Source organism: Sceloporus occidentalis, unplaced genomic scaffold, assembly GCF_023333645.1.
Source record: "Sceloporus occidentalis isolate IW3139 unplaced genomic scaffold, rSceOcc1.0.p SCAF_5, whole genome shotgun sequence".
In the NCBI taxonomy this organism is placed as follows: domain Eukaryota; kingdom Metazoa; phylum Chordata; class Lepidosauria; order Squamata; family Phrynosomatidae; genus Sceloporus; species Sceloporus occidentalis.
The window spans coordinates 172,645,851-172,664,886 of record NW_028316985.1 but is presented as its reverse complement, the minus strand read 5'-3'; the positions used below and the strand labels follow the sequence as shown (position 1 = coordinate 172,664,886).

The 19,036-nt window shown below is 40.5% G+C and overlaps 1 protein-coding gene across 1 annotated transcript in view; it reads right to left on the bottom strand.

Annotated features, from left to right (window-relative positions):
* GPRIN3 (GPRIN family member 3) overlaps positions 1-19,036 on the bottom strand; it is a 60,546-nt gene that overhangs the window by 12,251 nt on the left and 29,259 nt on the right. The gene's annotated exons all lie outside the window — the stretch shown is intronic.

The window sequence follows — 19,036 nt, the reverse complement described above, 5'->3', positions numbered from 1 at the left end:
TTGAAGGCACCCACCCATCTAAGTTGTCCTGAGACAAATTACTTAACACAAAACAATACAGGTTAATTTTCTATACCTGGAGTTAATGAGTTGTTTTTGGCAAGGGTATGTGTGTAGATATCCAGGCATTTGTTTTTGTTAACCTGGACATTTTACTTTTTTGGACTACAACTTTCAGAATCTCACAGTCACCACAGCCAGTGGTATAAATGTTTTAGGATCATTTGTCTATGATGAGCTCTGGAAGAGGATGATTGGCTCCTGGATGGGCCCACTGTAGCGGATATGACCCCCTATATCTCTAGGACTGGTACCGACAGTTACACTTACCCATGTCCCTAGGCACTTTTAAGTCCTCTATTACAAATCTATGGTATGCTTCTGGCAGATGTTGACCAAAGAGTTATAGTGGAGGACAAAGAAATGTCTAGAGAGGTGTTCCCTCCAGGAATCTTTAGCTCCTCCAGTGCAACTCTATGGTCAACTTTCTCCAAAAGTCAAATATGGTTCACCATTACCTGTGATTTTGTGTTTTTACAGGAGGTCCAGGAACATATCCCTGCAGCTATGGAGGTCATACTGTATATTCTATGGTTGGGAAGAACCATTGTTCAAAAGTCAGAGGATGTTACATATAAATATGTATTTTACAGTCACTAATTTCAAGCAAATTTCTGTTGTGAAGGGAAGCAATAATTCACGAAAACTAAGTAACAAATATGTTTTGCTGACCAACTCATTAAATAACGAGACCAGACACAGAGAACTGGGTTATAAAATGGGCAACTTTATTAAAATTCAACCTATTTAACTTTATTTCTTGAGAACTGCAAGCCCAGGGGGGAGAACCTTGTGCAGGTACAGCTGGTGGATGGTTTGTTCCAAGACCAATTCCCCAGCTCCAAAAGGGCAAAAACACCTGAGCCCCAAGGGCAATCCATACTTTGGGTTGCTCCCTGGCCGGCCCTCATCCGGAAGGCCAACACAAGACTCCACCACTTAACTCTCAAGACTTAAGTGAGGGTTTGAATCTCAAGCCAGCCCCAAGGCAAGTCTCTTTCCCTTCGTGTTTAGTCTCAAGATGTAAACCTCCGTTCCATAGACCCACCTTCACCCTTTAGGAGGGTGCCGAGGTGCTCACCGAACCGACTATCTCCCCTCGCCTATGCATGAGGCCTATTTATGGCCACATCCCAAGCCAATCGTCCAATTCCCCATCCAACAGTGTAGGGTAGGCAAAAAACCCTTGGGAAAACAAGGGCAAAAATTCCTACCAGGCCCCAAAGCAATAAGAATGAATCTCACACTGTTGTCGAGGCGGGAGGGTGGGCCAGCGCTCTTCAAACTGACAGGGAGCCAAGGGTGGGCGAGCCTTAAATAGGCTATAGCCCCATCCCCTCCCTGTCTAACGGCCGCAAAAAGCGCGCTGTTTTATTTAAACATGCTGGTCTCTCCAATGAGAGGCCAGCAAAACCTTCTCGCTGGGCCAATGGGCCCCAAGAAGCATAATTCAGGTTCTTAACTTTTTATTTGATGTGAGACTTCTTACAAGTCTACACTGTTCTAAAGCAATATTCTGCTTGTTAGTGTGATTTACTCCCCAATGCCTTCTTGGATTGGGTTTTGCTCACCATCCACCATGTGCATACGTGTCTGTTCCTCACTGTACATTTTATGAAAAATCACTTTTAGCAGAGATAGGAATTGCTGATTGCGAATGACATGATTGCCTTAACCCCCACCCATAAAGGCTCTGAGCAGCATTAATTTTCTAATACCAAGAACTTCAGGGTCATCACAGGTACATTTTTGTTGGGGGAAAACTCCCACATAAAATGTTATGATGAGCTTTCTTGTAAATCAGAGTGAATGGATTTAAAAATCAAGGCAATTTCAATCAATTATTTCAGTCAGCAAGAAACACACAGCCCTTCCAAGAGCAGAAAACCTTAAGACACAGAGATATAGTGATGTATTATGAATGCCATTATTACTCTGTTATTGCTATAATGGCAATTAATAAACAGTTGCCCCTCCACATTCACTGGGGTTAGAGGCACAGGAACCCCGTGAATGTGGAAAAACCACAAATAACAACAACAACAACAACAAAAAACCCCACTGTGTTTTTACCTGAGAGAACACCTCTCCAGGGATCTCTAGATCCTCCAGTGCAACTCTGTGGTCAACATTTGCCAGATATTGACCACAGAATTGCACTGGAGGAGCTACAAATGCCTAGTGGAGTGTTCTCTCTAGGAATCTCTCGGTCCTTCAGTGTGACTTTTGGTTAAAGTTGGCCACAGAGTTGTGCTAGAGGACCTAGATATTCTTAGAGAGAACATATTAATAAAATCCATGAATAATCAAATCCGCAAAAGTGAAAGCCAGAAATGTGGGGGCTTTCTTCCTGTCACTCTCTACCTTAAAACCCTCTATAGCACTAAAATGTATTCTGAGTTTCTTAAGACTGTAGGATGCCGAAAGGACTGTAGTAGGGAGGGGAGAACTAGTGTTGCAAGTAGCACCTAGTGGAAAAATACTGTTAGATAGTTATTGCTTTTTTTCATCACCATTGTCATCATCATTTAAAAAAAATCAATAAAGTGGAAACTCAGTGTGATAGGCAAAACTACAAAATTACAAAAGGGCCCTGTGTCCACCAGGAAGGAACATAAACACATAAAATACAAAACAAAAACATAAGAATTTCCAGATGAAAATATGTGGAGCTTGAAGCAATCATCTGAGGGTTAGCCTTCTTACAAAGACTGCCTCAAGTGTAGGTGAATTAAAGCACAACTTTTACAGCCAAGCCTGGTTAGCTTCACAAACACACAGAAACACACACATAAAACTTCAAGTCCTGCCCTCCTTGTTCAAAAGAATGACTAGGCAGGATGTCTGTCAGCACATAAATGGGCAATTTCTCATAAGCAGGCTCAAAAAATGTCTTTTGTTGAAGCAACTTTACCCTCAATCTTGGACAATTTAATTTCTCTGCCAGTGACAAAGCACAAATCCCTTCAGAGTTGGTAAAGGGAAGTACTGTAATGATTTACTTCCTAAATCCCAGTTGTTCTACAACATATAAATGTCTGGGGCTTGAAGACCCAAACAGAACGTATTGTAAATAAGTTATATAAAATGGTTTCATGCGGAAACAAGAAACCAAAAATCACACGTTAGTACCAAAGTCTAAACAGACCTGCCTGATCGATTTGGAGGAAGCAAGCAGATTATTCTACATTGATGGCAGCAAGATCTGAAGTTGGGTGAGTTGTCCACAGGAGCTAGGAGTCACAGCCCTTACTCTGTTATAACTAAAGCGTGGAAATGTTACTGTTTTGGACTACATCCCCTAGATTCCTGAGCTAGCAGAAAGAAAGTGACAGTGATAAGAAGTGACATTCTGGGCAATCAGAAGTCATTCCTGACTGGTAGTTGGACTGTTTTTCCCCCTCCTGTTTTTAACTGTTTCAAGGTGGGATAGCGAAAACCATGATCCAAGTGGTTTTCCTTTCCAGCCGAAACAGACATTACTTTGGTAGATTAAAAACAAACACCTCTTTCACCATCCTCCCAGTACTGATATCAATAAAAAACCTCTATGAGGAAGAAAATGAGGAACAAAAGGGGCCCCGGGTGGGAATAAAAAGACTTTGTAAAAAGGACCTTCTTTGTTCACTGAGGTATGTCTGTAAATGTTTCTACCCTATTTCACTCTTCACTCAAATTCTGTTGGTTAATGAGGATTGTAGAATAGTACAGGTGACTTTATCAACTCAATATTACATGTTGCATATTTTGATTAAAGGAATCTTCATGATGTCATTTATCACAGGAGGAAAAAAATAACATCAAGGAGAAAGTGTATGACAAGATCTCCTGAAAAATCTGAAAAGAGGAGACAGGTCTCAAACTGATAACATTATGCTGCCAGGACAACAGGAAAAGCAGCTCGGCTGGAATTTTTATCTGGCTTTGCATCTAATTCTGGCAATCAGCCAGAAAGTAACAAAACAGCACAGACAACAACCATAAAAACCTCACCAATGGCACTTTCTATTGCCTCAGCAGGCAAGGGAAAACACAGCCACACAGGCATACAACTTTCAAAAAATATATTGTGTCCTGCTATTTGTCAAAGTTACAGAAAGTGTTAAAAGTGTATCATTTCCTTCTGAATGGTGCATATTAGTTCTTGCCAAGACCCAAGCCTATTACTCAACAATGCAAACAGATTTATTCCTCTTCCCAAGGTGAAAGGAAAGGAGAAACGGCTTCCAAGTACAAGCAGTCACTGAATTAAACAATACCCTGACCAAGTGACAGTTAGAAGAATCACTTAGGCAAAATAATTCTTGTTCTTAATGGCCTCAGCTCTGAACTACCATGCAAGAGCATTATTTACCAATCAAACCATAGGATTTGTTGTTCACATAAAATCAAGCTCTGGATGCTGGTCTGCTTATCTGCACAGTCTGCTTTGGATATATGGGTTTGGAGGTTCAGCAAAAGGCAGCTCCTCTTACATACAAGGCCATATTAATTGGGGACTGACAAGGAGAGAACTTAAACTATTCTACCAAGGTTATGTTTTCCAAATTATTAACTTTGGCCTTTCTGAGAATTTTATAGCTGTAAAGATTCATGAGGTCACCATAAGTTGACAGGGGTCTTGAAGGCATGCACATGTACAGAGATATATGCATGCACACACACATGGATTGAGGAAGAAGCTCCACTGTGACAAAGTTACAAGTGTCTCTTCAGTAGTGTGGACTCTGCTGACTGCAAAGCTCGTGTTCAAAATCTGGGTGCTGGATTTCACGTTTGAATAGGGAGATAATACTTGTAACAAAATATACTATGCGTTGCATTGGAATAAATGCATCACCTTGTGTGTGTACATCTGAAAATGTCTGCATAGAGCTCTGTATATTCCAGTGCAACAGCAGGCTTTGCAGGTATGTGTTCCATTGTTCAACATCAGAAAGGGAGAAACACCTATGAAAATGTGGTAACTACAAATAATAATAATAATAATAATAATAATAATAATAATAATAATAATACCCTGGGCAGCAAAGCATGACTGTCACATAAAGCATGAACCAGCTCTCTTCAGATGGGGAAAAACACCATCACACCTGTATGGCTTTATTTTTTATGCAGAAGGCAGCTGAGTAAAAGAAGCTGCAGGGGTTTATCCGTGATCTCTATAGCAGTTTGATATGACTTGAATTGTTCTGGCTCCCTCATCTTATGGAAGCTGAGGTCTAGTCCATTCCTCTGCACTGCAGCATTGTTCTAAGAACTGTGCCAAACTAGAAATTCCAGGACTGAGTAAGATGCAAGCTGGTTTGGCAAGGATAGAGACAATAATCGTTTAGTGGAGATACACTCTGTCATCTCTCAGCCAGAATTGTTTGGCCATCTAGATGTTGCTGAACATCAACTCCCATAATTCCTTAACACCAGCCATAATGGCTAAGGCCCATGGGAGTTGCAGTCCACATCTGGAGGCACATGTGTTGTCCATTCCTGCTTTAAATAAGCTGTTGGTACAAGCACTGTTAGGTAGCAGCTCAATCTCCTACCTGATCTTACAAGGGTCCTAGGCTGCCTCTCCCCATACATTAGCTGTTCTAATATACCATATATACACATCTATAAGTCTAAAAATTTATGCCCAAAAATTGACCCCAAAATTCCAGGTTGACTTATTTACCAGTCAGTATGGTAATGTGATAACAGCTCTTTCAGATTTTCCCAGGTGGTGGGAAGAGAGTTTCTTTTTCTCTTGAGCCAAGCAGAAAGAGTCCTGGGTGATTAATTGCTGTTAAAGAAACAGTGCCCCTCTCTAGCCCCCATTGGCTGTTGCTGTCTGGATGAAAGCTGAAACCAAAGTTGAAACAAACACAGAAGCAAAAAGCTTCAATGAGAGTCTCTCTTGCTGTACGCACACATATACACGCTGAAGGAGCCTCCAAGCTTTACCCTTGATTTATTCACGGTTCATGGCAAAATCCATAATTCTGGCTCCAAAACATGCCCTCAACTTATAAATAATAATAACAACAATAATAAAAATTTATTCCAATCCCGCCTCTCTAATAAGATTGAGGCGGCTTACAACAACAATAAAATTTATACAATATAAAAATGAATCCCACTATACCCTTCCTCCCACATAACAATAATAAAACACCATTTAAAGCATTAAAACAATCAGAGACAGGAGGACGGTAATCCTTGGAGTAATCAGGAGGATGGTCCATATCAGCGGGTGTCTGAGTGTACATGAGGTCGACTTATAGTCAAGTATATACATACGGTAATGTACATTTGGCAACATTCTGGTGACTAGCCAAATCCTATCAATTTCACTTTTCCAAGACTCAGAAGATCATAAGACCCATTCTGGACCAGACTTAGAATGGCCCACCGTTTGGTTCACACAGTTGCCAAGTAGATGCATGCAAGAATCCCAGAAGTTGCAGCTCCTGGGTCCTCACACCATTCCTTTCCATGTGGACACATTCCTTTACTTCCTTGTCCCTCTTAATTTACTTGATCACAACACCAAGAAACAAATGGCATCTGAACATAAGAGGTCACCATATATAAGAAGGCAGCCACACTGTTCCATTTGAAGTGAAATTCTGCATGAAATGAGATTGGTTAATGTGCCAGTTGTATTGTAACTGACAGTCTGCAGAATTCAGATAAAAAAACCAAAATCTCCCTTGGTACCCATCAACATCACTCTGTGTTTCTAATGCTAAAAGAAGGAGAAAGAATGAAATTCTTTGACTAAAATTTCTCAATACTTTCTTTGAAGCATTAAGCAAAATTTCCTATATTTTGCAAAAATTGTATTGTTCTGCTTCTATGACTCTGCCTATTAAAAGCAATGCCCACTCTCCAAACCTTGCTTTTTAGAGCACAACTCCCAACTGGACATGGCTATTCCAAACAATCTGTCCTAGGTTTTTTGTCAGTTTTGGGGGCTATGTGACTGTGTTCTGGAAGAATTTATTCCTGACGTTTCACTACCATCGTCAGGCTGGCATCTTCAGAGAATGCTGGCATGGAAGTAAGTAGGGTATATATACTGTATGACCTTTGGTTGAGAGGAAGTGATTTACATGTTAATCTCTGTGATGGTCTGTTGTTGAATGGCAAGGCCTCAGGGTGTCTATTTAATTAGTGATCCATTGTCTGTAGGAGAACCCCCTGACCCTGAGTGATGTTCATTTGCATGTGCTAAGTGTTGGTTTTAGTGTTTTTCAGGACTGGTAGCCAAACTTTGTTTACTTTCAGGGTTTTTTCTTTCCTGTTGAAGTTGTCTAGGTGTTTGTGGATTTCAATGGCCTCTATATGCATTTTGACCTGATAGGTGTTGGCATGGTCCAGAATTTCAGTGTTTTCAAGTAGCATTTTATGTTTAGGTTGGTTTATAATGTGTTCTGCTATTGATGATTTTTCTGGCTGGCCCATTCTGCAGTGTCTCTTTGTGTTCCTTGATTTGCATTTGAACACTGCGTTTGGTGGTCCCTATGTAGACTTGTCTGTCCTAGGGCTACATTCTGCAGGTGTTCTATGTTCCTGCACAAATCATAGTACATATACAGCTCTTCCCATAAAACTCACTGAAACTGCTGCTGAAATGTCTCCCCAAAGATTTTGAAAAGACATTCTGATGTTTTCAACAATTTAAAGGGTTGGCTTTGTTCATCACAAATGTTTGGCCTCCCTGACCAAACACAGGCAGGGGTGGGGAGTGGAGTTCAAAGAATTTGCAGTGGAAACAAACCACAATTATTGACATAGAGCAAAATAAAAATAAGAACATCTTATTTCCTTCTCTTACTGACCACCTCCATCCATGACTTCCTGCCTTTTCACACTTTCTCTGTGTTCCCACTGACAGTTATATCACAGTGCCAATGGGCACAGTACGATCTTGGCAAATTATCTCCTTCTTCAAAAACAACAATAGACAATAATAATTTTAAAATCCTCACCTCTCTAGAAAAAAGAGACAATGAGGGATTGCTCAATCTGCTTTCAAAGAGATGAACTGTGTCCTTAGGCAATCAAATGGCTATGCAGGGGTCATAAGTTGTTCGAGTTTTGAATATAAAAATTGGAACAATCTTCTATTTCTTTTAAAGCGCTCAGCAAATCATCTTTTGCAGTTTCTAACAGGGCACAGGTGAAAGGCACTCAGTCCCAATCTTCTTCTACACTCCCACCCTCCCACCCATGGTAAAGTTCTAAGCTCAAGAGGGGCCAACAAGATCACCAATTTTCTTTTTTCTTTTTTTGTTTTAAGTGGGAAGAATATGCAGATTTGGGACAAAATTCTCATGATGATTTATACATGTATAACAAGGGCTATAACTACTTTTACAACATTGCACCCTGCACCCTCTGCCTTCATGGGGCTTTGTGGAAGTAAGCTGGCAGTACTTCACACTCTACCAGAAATAAAGAAGAGATTGGCCTGGGTCTTTGTGGATATTGCCCTAAAATGAAGGAGTTGTCTGTGGGAAGTATGTCTGCCAGAGTTCATAACTATGAAGATATAATCCACTACCTTGGAAAAAAAATCTCAGTGAGACAGATTTCCATTCTTTTTAAACAAGTGTTTAAGGACAGTATTGCACAAGAGCTTGAATTGATGTCTCCAACAACCCATGTCCAGAAGTTGCACCAAAGCCACGCTCCAGCCCTAAGGACTGGAGCGTGGCTTTGGTGTGGCTTCTAGACTCTTAGGACGCATGCATCATTGAAACACTATACCTCCACTGTGACTCGAAGCAGCTTTATTTTGGCTGTCTGTAACAGGCCAATGGGTTGTCTCCAGCTGCCGCCCAGATTTAGGCCATTGTCAAAGAAATCTGGAAGATTTAGCCTAAATTTATGAATATTTCCAACAGCCTTCCATATTCCCCTCCCCCTCTGTTGCCTTCAAGTCCATTATAATTTATTTTTAAACTTCAGATAATGATGCTAAAGGCCCCCTGTTTTCTTCCCCAGCAAATTGTGAGATTTCTTCATAACCAAAGTTTGGATAGCTACATTCTCTTCAATCAACAGCAAGCTAAAGAAGCATTTCCTAACAACTATGTCTCTAGATACCATACAGTGAAGAATAAGACAGTTATGAAGAAAAGCCCTTAATTCACTTCTCATTCTAAATGTACCATGGAGGCAGTACATAATGACCTACTTTAGACAGGCGCTGAGATAAGCATGACTCCATCTCTATAAACAAAAGAGAAGTGCCAATGAGACAGGCACCATGTCTTGGTATTTGCTCTGTTATCTGCTTACAACCAGAGTAGGGATTTCCTGGAGAATGCCTTACTCTTGTTTTGATCTTCAGATGGTGAAACAACCTGAGTTTGGACTCATGAGGCATGCATGCTGAAGGCAAACTGTCTGTAGAGTTCTTTTGTCCGTATGTAGAATGACTGCAGCAAGGGAGATGGAGCAAAACAGACCTAAACGGCTCCTCTTTGGTCCATTCCACTTGTTGAGCAGAAGTGTATGTGAAAGGGGCTATTGTGCAGATAATTATACACAGATTAGAAAACACTGCATATTCAAGGTTCCTGATCATGTGGAAGACTCCTCACCAGCCTTCCCCTTCAGATGTGATGGTGGCAATGAAGAGTGAGAGAAAGAACCAAATGTAAAAAGGTATCACTGTCTGGGGATGCCTGACTGGGGAATGCTGAAGCTACACATATACATTTGATCAACACAGGATGAGCAAGAGAAGAGCAGAATTTGGGAGTTATTTTTTAAGACTATGATTCCCAGAATCCCCCAGCCTGCATGGTCAGTAGCTGGGGGTGGTGTAATAGTTAGCATGGAAATTGAGAATTTTAGAGATCCATGTTCTAGTCCAAATTGATTCATTAACCTCATTAACCTTGGGCTAGTTACCTTCTTGAATTTTGGTCTACTTTATAGAGTTATTGTGAGGATAAAGTAGTGAAGAAAACCATATATGCCACTGTGAGCTGCTTGGAAGAAAGGTGGGGACATAACTATAATGAATTAAGAAATAAATAATACACATATATAACACACATATATACACCAGCAGAGATATGGATTAAGACACTTCCGGCAGGCCTTTCCAGAATAAACTACTTGGCCATGTGGTGACTGCGCCCCCAATATATATTATGACTCTGCCACTTTTATTGGTTTAATTATTATGTAATTTTAAATTCTATACTGTTTAATTGTCTTTTAAGCGGGGGGTATTTTGTATATATGGATGTATTTTAACTCTTGTAAGCCGCTTTGATTGTTTTTAACAAAAAGCAGGATAGAAATAAAAGTTTTATTATTATTATTAGAAGTCATTGTATCAAAGCACTGCTAAGCTCTCTGAAGAAAAGCTGGGATATAAATGTAAAAGAAGCAAAAACTGGGAAACATCCTATGAAATCCACAGAAGAACCTGGAGACATATCTTAAATTGCTCAAATACTGTTGTTTTATTAGTACCCCCTCCAATATTTTCACCATCTTGAGACATGTCACTAGTTTTTTTCTGAGGAAATAAATTTAACAAAAACCCCAATCCAACTAACTGCTTTCAGCTATTTCATGATAGCCCAGATTCATGACTGGCTCACTCTGTCTAACAATATGGTCTGTCCTGGCCAAAACTCTAATGCTTAGGAACTATGGAGGCTAAATCCTACCGAAATTATTTCTTCCTCATAACAAGGTATCTGGACTCAATCACTGCTTACTTATTACTTGGCATGTTCCACTCTGTCTACATTCAAAGCCATCAATGAATCCATGTTTCATGAATCATTAATCCCAACACACAATTCATCATCCTACAGGCAACCATCCATCATTGGAAACTGCCATCTCCTCACTAAGTCAATATTTTCCCATGGAAACTTGTTTTCACAAATACAGTACTCTTTAAAACTAGACTGTGAACATTAGCAACTGCCTTCTATCAAACCCAGTAGTAAGCAAATGCATGTCAAAACCCTTGTTCTCAGCTGAACTAGAAAAGTGACTACAGGTAACTACAGGTAACCCCAACCAACATAGTAAAGTATCTGGATCTGTTCCAGATTCCCCACAGATATCAAAATCTGGGATGCTCACAGTTGGTAGAGACCCCAAGTCCCCCCCCACCCATGTTTTGGGAGGGATTCCTTCTAATAGTAGGTATCCTATACAATTCAGGTTACTATCTTGAAGTGGACAGAAACATTTGTACTAGTGTTCAGATAAAACCTGAACTTGCTTTAGTTAATTCTAGATTGCATCTGATGTGTGTTGAATGCCATAAAAAGTCCCCATTATTGAAGGGAACATGTCACATGTGCAAAGACACTCTAAGGCTGCTCTAAATTAGCATTATTAAAAATAATGAGCTGGCTAGGAGTGAGAAAAATCACATATTTATGTTCACTATTCTGAAATGCTCCTTGACCTTGAGATATATTAAGCCACAGAAAAATCTTCCAAGCAGAGAAGGAAGACAGAAACAGAGGCAACCCTAGCAGTACATTCAAACACAGGTTCAGAAAGTACACAGGACTAACATTTTGAAGGGTAGGTAATAATACAAGATGTACTACTATGCTTGTTTTGACATCCACACCCACCTTCAAAAAGACCACCAAGCTTCTTTCTTTCTTTAAAATAGACATTAGCAGATATAACTGTCACATTTCCAGATGACAGAGATCATCCTCTTAAATATCTCTACCCCCACTTGCCTTTTAGGGTTATGGTGCACATAGGCTTGCCATATCCCGCCTGGGGGTGGGACTTTCCCAGTTTGGGGCAGGTCCGCACGGTCCCGCCCTGGTTTGCCCTGCCCCCGGGATTGCCGCCGCCCCCGGGCTGAGGGGAGGATTCCTTCCCCACCTGGGCTCTGAGGCCCGCCGCCGCGGTGAGGACAGGGCCCAGGCGGCAAAGGAAAGCCTCCCTGAGGGGAGGATTCCTTCCCCGCCTGGGCTCTGCCACTGCCGCGGCAAGGATGGGGCCCAGGCAAGGAAGGAAAGCCTCCCCTCAGCGGGCCTCCTTTTCAAATGCAGGACACAAAAAATGTGTCCTACATTTGAAAATTTTGTCCTACATTTGTCCTGGTTTGGAGGTCCTGACTTATGGCAACCCTAGGTGCACACTACAACTGCAATAATGTAGTTTACTATGTTTAGTGTTAATACAACCATGTATTAATCTACCATGTTTAGTGTTAATACTGTTGTAAATGCAGCACTAAATGTTCACTGCCCATGCTAACTGAGGGATTCTGGGAGTGTTTATTAAAAAAACGAACACATTTCCAAGTTCTGTGTGGATATAACATCCAGGCCCAGGGAACCAACTTTCCATTTTATAACCATTCCTCCTGCAACTAAGCAATTTAATCATTTTGTTTTCAAGCTTTATGACCACATCCCCTGGTTAGAACTAAACATTTTACTACATTTTTGATGGCTAACAACTCCATTTAATTTTTGCTAATCTGGAGGGAAAGACACTTGGAGAATGTACCTCTCAATTCTGTGCAGAACAGATGCCTTCCAGTGTAGCCAAGGAGCCTTCTCAGTGGCTGTTCCCACCCTTTGGAACTCCCTTCTGTGGGAGCATAGGCTGGCCTCCTCCCTCCTCACATTTCACCAGCAAACAAATACATTTTTATTTAAGCAAGCTTTTAAAGATATAACCAGGATAGGTGTTTTTATATGGAGTATGTGTTTTAGTGATGCTTTTAACTTTGTTTTTTTAATGTTAATTTTATATTGTTTTAAACAGATGATTTTAATTGTTTTTAATTTTTTTACTGTGAAGGTTTTTCAATGTTTTTATCTTGTAAGCTGCCTTGGGTCACTTCCGGGGAGAAAGGCAGCATAGAAAACAGACAGACAATGTAGTTCCACATTAAGATACACAAGCTTTACTGCTATTAAACTGAGAATGGCTTCCCGGAAAAGAGCAAATCAAACAGTACAGAAGAGGACTTACTGGCCTGTAGGAATTCTGCTTCACTTTGCAAGCCTGAATAGTACTCATGTCCTGTAGCAACTATGAGGAATAATTTATCCTTGTTGATGACAAAGTGCTTTTACTAATAATTATATAAGATATACACCAAGTTACATCCGATAAAGGCAGTCAATTGTGAGAAGGGAAACCAAGGACTGGATTTCTTCCTGTTTCTGCCACCCACTTATGCGTGATCTTTGACAACTCACTTGAACTAGACTTCCTGTTCCAACAACAGAGGAAGGTGCTAAGTAATGCATGCTGAGAGTGAATTTCAAAGGGCACTGACTGCATCACTATTGCCTATAATAGGAGTGGTGTTTTTAGGATGTTAAGGGGCTTAAATGACCTGCACAATTGTTTAGGCTCTTTTAACCCTCTACTTCTCTATTTCCTCCTCCCCACCCAATAACCAAACCCTGGTTTTCATTTATGAACTAGGAATAAATGACAATGTTCAACCTTCCAGAGTTGCTTTGAAGGTAAAAATCACTAACATTTGCAAAACATTCAGCTGCTCATTTCTTTTATATCAGTGAAAAGCCCTGAAGAAGTTAATAAAATTGCTGTTGTGAAGAGACTGCGTCCTTTTGTATGGGAGAGTAAAAACTGATTTTTAAGATCCTAACATTTAGACAACTTTGACCCTTACTGCAAACATGCCTTTCCCCCCTCTTTTTGATTCATAAATATTGGGGTAATCTAGTGGAAAGAAAATAGGTGGGGAGAAGTCCATGTTCAAATCCAAGCTTAGATAAAAACTATTCAGGTAGTCTGCAGTATTGGGATATTTGGAACATAACATTTCTCTTTTTGGTTTGTAAAAATGGAAGTGAGGGAAGCAGCCAGAAAATGTCAACTTCATAATGTTAGAACCTGATAACGCTTGCCACCTAGCTAAAATTTTACTGGCTTCAACAGAATTATATCTTCTTGACCAAACATCAGAAACAAATAATTGAAAAGAAAAGGGAAAATTCCAGGTCAATTCATTCTTGCTGTCACAAAGTGAATGCTTTGGTTGCCATAGCACACACAACAAGAGTAAATGGATCAGATAGCAAAGAGTGGCTGCCTTTGCACCACAGTACACATGGGTGCAATGAATATTATGAAGGGAAATGAATTTTCTGGTGCTACATCAGTGGTTCCCAACCTGTGGGTTGGGACCCCTTTGGGGGTCGAATGACCCTTTCATGGGGGTCACCTAAAGCCATTGGAAAACACCTATTTAATTACAGTTATGAAGTAGCAATGAAAATAATTTCATGAGTTTGGGTCACCACAACATGAGGAACTGTCCAGGTAATAAGTTGTGACTGGATGAGAATCTATTGAGCAGGCAGGTGTAGACCATGGTAATAGGCCAAGTAAACCAGCTGATTGTATTAACTAATTAGAAAGGTATAATTGCCTTGTGGATCTACTGGGTCTTGGGAGTATTCATTGAATCCTGTTCTCCATGCTGCCCTCATGGTAATGTATGCATGCATGCTGCTGAATCAAGATTTTGTACTATACCATTCATATTGTTTTGCTTCAGTTTTTTGAGACTTCTGTTAAGTAAAGTTTTTGTTAAATTTCTTCAAACCTCTGCTGTCATTTTTTCTTTAATACTTACACCCCAACAGGAACTGTATTAAAGGGTTGCAGCATTAGGAAGGTTGGGAATCACTGTGCTATATGTATTTGAATAGAAGGTGTGCTTAGTATTCTCTTCCAAGGAACTCTAGTACAATTGTTCTGGGGAGGGCACTAGGGTTCTCCAGCAAGTCATTCTAACTACTTTATCAAACAATAAATCCCAGGATCTTGTAAGATAAAAAGATGAAAGTTAAAGTAGTTTAAAACTTCCAAAATTGGATAGCACAGATACATTTTATGTTACTTCTACCATTCTGTTAACCATTCTGGGGGGAGACTACAATTCAGTTGCAGAGACTGATGGTCTCTACCACAATCTGAGCTGTGGCTTCTGGTTTCTGCTGTGGCACATGGGATCTCCTTGGCCACCTCTCATGTAATTCATAGATATGAGAAAGGATCCCCACTCTCACAGAACCAGATGTTTGGCTCTAGGATTCAGCTCAGAATGAAACAGAGGGTCAGAGGCTGTTCTGGAGAGTCTGCTCAACCTCTGCTTTGCCTTAAGGGGTTTCTCAGAGTGAAACAGAGGACATGTATAGTAATTGATTCAGGAAGCCCTGCTGGTCACCTCTGACTGCAAAATTTGCCTGATCAGGAGGGCAGGACCAGAGGTACTCTCCAAAACACCTTCACTGAAGCCTTGTCTGCATAGGCCAAAACGCTTGTTTCTGTCCTATTCTGGTGTCATCCTGTTTGGACAATGCATGCCCCACCTTGTACTGGTGTGAGCAGTCTGAACAATGTCTGGTTTAAGACATTAGAGACATTCCATCTGTGGGATTGAAGATGTCTCCTGCTTCACCCCTTGAGAGAAGGCTTTCACCTTAATTTTTAGAGTGTCTGACCTGATGGTAGAGCATGTGACTTGCACAGAGAAGATCTGAGGTTTAAAACCAAGCATTTCTTCATTCCCCACTCTGTCTGTCTGTCTGTCTGTCTGTCTGTAAACAAACAAACAAATAGGTTTGGTAGCAGGTGATGGAACATATCCTGTTTGGGATCTTAGAGGGATATTACTGTCATAGCAGATATATTGAGAGATGGACAGACAACTAGTTTGACCTAGTAGAAGGCAAGTCATGTGTTCTTACATGGTCACAGAGCTGATGTATCTGAAGTAGTTCCTGAGTTCTCCACCTACCTTATTTCTCCACAGGTTATCTGTCCACAAAATTAAATTAAAAAAAAAAAAGAGTGGACAGTGAATTGAATTGAAGTTGCCAGAATTTTGATAAACTAAAGATGGCAAGCACAAGTCACGTGCAGGTGTGCCATGCACATCGTACAAAATTTTAAAGAGGAGACCTATAGAAGCTGTGATGAAGTTCAAGCAGGCTACAGCCCAGGAAGTGTATTGTTGGCTCTCCTAGGTACTGAAACTCTTCAGAAGCACCTCAGTTTTCATAGTCTCCAAAACTGTAAACCTAGCCTATGAACCAGAGCTGTTGGGCTTGTGTTACATAGCAATAGCAATAGCAAATATATTTCTATACCACTTAGTGCATTTAAGCACTCCCTAAGTGGTTTACAATGTGTAAGCCAATTGCTCCCAACAAGCTGGATACTCATTTTAGTGACCCCAGAAGGATGTCAGGCTGAGTCGACCCTGAGCCCCTGGCTGGTATTGAACCTTATGGTTTGTGAGTCAGTGGCTGCAGTATGGGCATTTAACCACTGAGCCACTAGGGCTCCTGTTCTCTCCCTCTGTGTGTGTGTGTTTTTGTTCACAAGGTCTGTTCCAGAATTTGCTTGGCTGTTTGCTTTTACTTCTATGTTCAGAAGAAGAGCGAGTGAGCATGACTTCAGCCATTTTCTGGGTCTCTACAGCCATTTAAACAAAACACAAGGAAGCAAAACATTACAATGTGGATTATGGAAACCCCTCCCATAAAGACTGTAGTCTTTAAGAAGAAGAATGGTTCTAAGGATGTGCTCTTCACATGTCATTGGACTGAAATTCTTCATAACTGCCCCTGCTGCAGTCCCTGAAGCTGCTGGGAGGTGCAGCCCAAGGGTTTCAGGAGGACTAAACAATTCTCACCATTGCCTTAAAGACACATTATGATTCAGAGGAGAACTGTGCCACCTAGGTTCTCCCAACATTTTTTTTTTGTGTGTGGCATTGCTGTTGTTGTTGTTGTTGTTGTTGCTGTCTGGTGGCCCCTGGACCTGCAAAAATAACCTGGGGCTTGCTAAGTGGCCCATGAGCAGCATAATACTACTCCTGCCTTACAACCACTTTAGCTAGTTCACACCAAAATGCAAGCTCTCAATGGTAAGATTTCCCAAAGTGAATTCTTTATCAAACTACACCAGTTCCCTTCTGCAATATTCATATTGAGGAGAGAGTTTAAATTGCTCTTCTAACCTCCCTCTTATTCACACACTCACATACATCTTTGTACTTAACAGCCAAGTTGTCTACTTAGTGTAAAATTAATTTCTGATTTCTCTTCTCTTGTGCACTTGACAACCCACTCACTGTGCAAGATTGAAAGGTCAGTGAGTGAACAATGGATAGCAATACCTTTCACTGCCTGGATTTACATAATGCTACTCATTCATTTGTTTATTTTTACTGCACCGCCCTGTCCACTTTTTAATCTGAGACCAGTAATTTAAAGGGCTAACCTGGTGAACATTTTCTCTCTCCATAACCTGAAAGGCTTCACTCAAGCACTCTCAGAAACAAAAGAAATAAATATTACTCAATACAGTTCATCCACAGCCGTTCTGTCATAAGGTACAGAATGCCCCAAGGTCAGCTTCAAGATTTTTAAGCTGAATGGAAGTGTTGATTGAACAAGGATAGCTAATGCTGTTTGGGAATGAGAAAAAGTAAAGAGAAAGAAGATGAGATAGTATGTGTATGGCCCACTGCATCCATGAAAAACCCAGCATCACCTGCTCTAACTAAGGGTGTATCCAGACTGATTGAAAAGTCCCAGACTTTGTTCCTATTGTTTCCAATTTTACATTGGGTTAAAATAAACCAACCTGGGGAGCTAATATAACAAAACCGCTGATCATATTGGGAGTTCACAAAAACATTCTGAGATAAACAAAACATGGACGGATCTCAAAAATAAAATCAGAAAGAATGGGGACAGGATCTGGGACTTCCTAGTTTTTTTAATCAGATTGGATGCACCCTAATAAACTACTTTAAAAAACAAACTAACAAAAGCAAACCACTATTGGGAGGCACTGACAACATGATTTTATTAGAAATTTGTTTTCTGCCAGCACCAAATTCATCAAACTTCAAGACTAGGATGTATGAACAAAATGGCAGATGCATGATTTCAAAGTTTCTGCCTCACTGGCTGATCTTACTGGAACGAAAGCAAATATGGATGCTGGGGTGGGTCAACTTGAAATTATTTGCTTTCACAGGTCTGTGCTTGGCAGCAAATATATGACAGGAATAATACCTGAATGTAACTATAAACCTCTCCCCTCATACCTTTGATGAAATCCAAATGAAAACAAGAGATAGTTTTTTTGTGGGTTTTTGGGGCTATGTGGCCATGTTCTATAAGAGTTTATTCTGGCCATGAAAGCCTTCGACCTGACACTGAAATCAAGAGAGCTTAAGCATCAAAGAGATCAGCAGTATATTTAATCTTATAAGGGAAAGGTTGCACTAGTGTGCTGCACTACTTCTTTCTTTTATATGCTTTAAAAGACTTTTAATTCTATAAAGAGTTTAATATTTTGAGCATATTTTTATGTCTTTAATTGCTCTGTTTTCATCTGCATCTGTTTTATTTTTGTAAGCCACCTTGGGTTACTTTTCGGACAACAAAGAGTAAATTTTCCAGGCTCTGGTGCAGCGGTTTGCTTTGAATACATGGAAGGCAATGGGAACAGAGGTGGAGCAGACAAAGCTGTTGTGTTTAATGGTCTTTGCCTCTTCATGTTGTTGTTGTTAATCTTATTTATATTCTGCCATTTCCCCAAAAATGAAACTCAAATGTTATTGATATAAACACACCATAAGAATGGCCGAGGAGGACAAGAGACTTTCTGATCATCAAATGTGGTGCTCCTCCAAAGCCCAGAATCAGGAAGGAAAAAGAAAAGGATGAAGGAGATGTTATGTTGGAAAGAGGTATCATCATCAGAGCTGAAGATCCACAGCAGTTGGGGAGACAGGAGAAATGAAAGGAATTGGATGAGGGCATGCATAGAAAGATCTTTCTGTAGGCATCCCCTGGGAATTTGGCCTCCTTTAGTTCAGCTTCAAATTCTCTCCCATGACATAGAGGTCGCAAAAGGTGATAACAGCAATCCTGAGGTGAAAACAAAAAACTAAGAACCAACA